Source organism: Ceratotherium simum, chromosome 4, assembly GCF_057802395.1.
Source record: "Ceratotherium simum simum isolate JZ-2026a chromosome 4, ASM5780239v1, whole genome shotgun sequence".
In the NCBI taxonomy this organism is placed as follows: domain Eukaryota; kingdom Metazoa; phylum Chordata; class Mammalia; order Perissodactyla; family Rhinocerotidae; genus Ceratotherium; species Ceratotherium simum.
Window position 1 is genome coordinate 69,858,437 of NC_141903.1, and position 4,265 is coordinate 69,862,701.

Consider the following 4,265-nt stretch of genomic DNA (forward strand, 5'->3'; position numbering starts at 1 on the left):
AAGTCGACAGTTATTGGAGGACTTCTTTATTTCTTAGAGGTCCCATCTAAGTCATTTCCCCGTGGCGTTAATATTGCACTCTTATACGGATTTTCCATCTTTCCTGACTCTTCCTCTTTCCACTCTTTCACTTCTGCTTGCTGATATCACCTCACAATAACCTACCTCTCTCCCAGTGTTATCTCATGCTGTGCTTGCAGTGAGGCACATGATCGTCTCTCTGCCCTAGAGAACAGACATTCACTATGAGATTCTGGAACAGAACAGCATCAACATTCGTAAAACTATCACGTGTGGTAGATTGGATATGGTAAATCTAGAACAAGTGGCATTGGGGAAGGTAGCAATTCTAGCATTTAAATGATATAAGCTTAATGGTAGTGATAAGAAATGTGAAGTTGTCCACTGTTTGTTAGTTGCCTTAGAAGCCATGAAGAAAGAGTGAAAGGCTCAGGTCAGCAAACTTCACTCAAAGTACACCATAAAAGTCATGGCCGTGTTTAAAGTGAGTGTCCTTTCTTGCAGTCATAGGGAAAACACTGGTAACACTCAGGGTCAAGCTTCAGTTATAAGTGTGACAAAGCAAACTAAGTAACCAATTTAAATATTCCAATTTAACAGTTTGCCAGAAACACTTTGGCAGAATCTTAATGAATGACTCAGAAAGCTCAGGGATTGGAGAATTTTAGAATGGATTTATTATATGAAACTAGAGAACCCACAAGCTGAAAATATTCTATTATAAATGTCTAAGAATACTTCTTTCACTAAAGCAATAAGGAATATTCTAGTGAAGGAGCCGCCATCATTTTTTAGAAACTCAGTTGTGACCCTCTTCTGTAGATCAAGATTGGCAGTAGGAGATGCTGTCATGCACCTACACTCTAGATTCCACAGTTAATGGGAATGACAGATTTCCAGAATAGTGGAAGACACATGTCAGCACTAATGAAACAGAGGAAAAGTATATACAGTTACCACAATGGATAGCAACACCATAGGGCATGTTACCTTGACACATAATGATCTGTGATAATCGCTAACCGACATGACGTTCTTAGGGGATCGCAAGGCCTGGTGAGAAGGCTAACATCAGCTCTACAATAGAAAAAGGTGAACTTGCACTCAGTTTCCAGATCCCTGCCATCAGATTCAGAGCTCATTGATTGAAGGAGAAGCTGGCTACCCAAAAGGAAAACTCTGAAATGTTATTACAGGAATATGAAGTAAATTGTAATCTAAATTCTGAGAATCTATTCTAACAAATGCTTGCATATACGTACAAAGATCTAAAGAAAACAATATTCTTTGATTCATTATTTGTAAAAATGAAAATAATTTACAAAACTAAATATCTTGCAAGAAAGAATTATTTCAAAGTTTTTGTTTCATCTATATATTGGTATGCTATGCAACTATTTAAAAATAAAATAAGAACAAGCCTTTTATGTGCAGATATTACAAGATCTCAGAGACATATAGCTAATTGGACAATATATAAAATCCCGTATAATTTATGTAATAAAACAGCTATGTGTTTATATGCACATAGGTAATAGTTTAAATTAATTAATTAATTAATTTATTTATTTATTTATTTATTTTGTGAGATCAGCCCTGTGCTAACATCTGCCAATCCTCCTCTTTTTTTGCTGAGGAAGACTGGCCCTGGGCTAACATCCATGCCCATCTTCCTCCACTTTATATGGGATGCTGCCACAGCATGGCTTGCCAAGCAGTGTGTCGGTGCGCGCCCAGGATCCAAACCGGTGAACCCCGGGCCACCGCAGTGGAGTGCGCGCACTTAACCGCTTGTGCCACTGGGCTGGCCCCTAAATTTATTTTTAATGAGTGGAAGGATACCCAAACTGTTAACAGTGGTTGTCTAAAAAGAGTGGTAGGAGGGAAGCTAAGTAAGAATTTAGTTGTAAGAGGGAAGTTAAGATACTTAACACTCTTTTAACCTATATTCCGATGCATTGCTGGAATCATTTTACAAAGATGATGCATTCAAGTCATATTTGTGTTTTTCAAAAAACAGTAAGAAATGAGGTGTTAAATATGTCTTTAACCTATGTGTCCCTCCTCTATGACATTCTCCTTGTTCCTCTAACCCAGATCAAACTATAATCAAGAATTGTGTATTTATCATTCTCTCTTTTTAAATAGTATTACACACATATATAGGTAGTCCTAAACAAGAGCTTTACATATATTGTACATTATGTTAAGTCATTCTGTACATATTCTTCTCTGCCTTACAGTTTTTACTCCCAATGTATTAGTGAGAGCCATGTGTAGCTGTGGTTCATTCATATATATTGTGGTCCCTTGCAGCTATGTTCTATTGTAGAAATATAACACAATTTATATCTTAAGTATTACTCTCTTGTTTTGTTATAATTTTTTTAAATATATATTTCACCCTTTCTTCTTTCTTCATATTGAGTTTTATGGTGCAAAAATCCCATCTATACCACTTAAATTTAATCCTGGTACTTTGGCATGTAAACTATTTTTTCAGTTCTAAATAGCATTCTTAATTGTTATTTTGATTTTTTCTTTGACTCAACTAGAATTGTATTTTCAATTTCTAAATGTATGGTGGATTTAGTTATATTTTTTATTATTTTTGTGTTAAAATCTCCATAGAGAATAGGCTTAAAGTTATCTATTCTTTAAAATTCATTGAAACATGACTTTATGGTCTTGGAAGTGTTGAATTTAGTAACAATATTTTGTAGGTTGAAAAAGAATGTATATTCTCCAATTTTTTAGTTCATTGGTCTTTTTATGTTCATTAGATCAAGCTTAATGTCACATTGTTTAAATCTATAATGTAACTTCTTTTTGGAGAAATATATGTTAAAACCTCCACTTATTTGGTAGTCTTGTCAATTAATTTTTTAAAATATGTTAATTTGTACTTTCAATTTTTTAAATCTAATTACTACTGAAACGTAAGTTCAGAATTTTCACATCTTATGGGTTGATTGAACATTTTATTCTAGTATTATGGCCTTTTTTATTTCTAGTAATGTTCCTTGCCTTACAGTCAATTTTGCCTATATAATGTAACTGTGACATTTTAGTATTTTTTGTTGAATCAAAACACTCTTACAGAAAAGTGTAACCAATATATGTGTAGATTTCAATGAATTACTTCAAAATATATATACCTACCAGATCAAGAAATCCATCATTGCCAGCACCTCAGAAGCCCACACAGAGCTCATCCCAATCATTACTTTCCCTCTCTCCCAAGAGCAATCACTGCTCTGACTTCTAATACCTTACTTTAGTTTTGCTTATTTGTTTGTTTGTTTGTTTGTTTTTTGAGGAACATTAGCCCTGAGCTAACATCTGTTGCCAATCCTCCTCTTTTTGCTGAGGAAGATTGGCCCTGGGCTAACATCCGTGCCCATCTTCCTCTACTTTATATGGGATGCTGACATAGCATGGCTTTGATAAATGGTGCATAGGTCCACGCCCGGGATCCGAACCAGCAAACCCTGGGCCGCTGAAGCAGAGTGTGCGAACTTAACCATTATGCCACAAGGCCAGCACCATAGTTTTGCCTATTTTTGAACTCTTCATAAATGGAGTCATGCAGTATGTACTCTTCAGTGTTAGGATCTTTTCTTACTTTAGCTGTAGTTTGTTCATTTCAAGTATTTTATAGCATTTCATCGTAAGACTATACTATAATTTCGTCATCTGTTCTACTGATGATGAACACTTAAGTTGTATCAAGTTTGGAACTCTGACAAATAATACTGCTCTGAACATTATTGTATTTTCCTTTTGGTGCCCATATGTAGCTTTTTCTGTTATGTATTTACCTAGAAATAGAGTTGCCAGATAAAACACAATATACCTAGTTAAATGTAAATTATAGATAAAACAAAAAATATTTTGGTATATGTATGTACCAAATATTGTATGCATGCACTTATACTGAAAAAGATTACTCGATGTTGATCTGAAATTCATATTTAAATAAGTAGTTTTGTTTGCTAAATTTGGCAACCCAAACACAGAAATAAAAGTAAAAAAAAAAAAGAACAAGACCAGAAAAAAAAATGAACAAAACCAGAAAAAAGAAAAAGTAAAATAAAAATAAACCTTTCTCTAGCCAAGAAGGTATTCTACTATGGTATCTTCCAGAAGCTTTTTTGTTAGGCCTCTCACTTTTGCACATTTATCCTCTTGTATTAGAATTTTGTTTGTATTGCAAAGTTTTATTTGTCAATTTTGATGTTTTT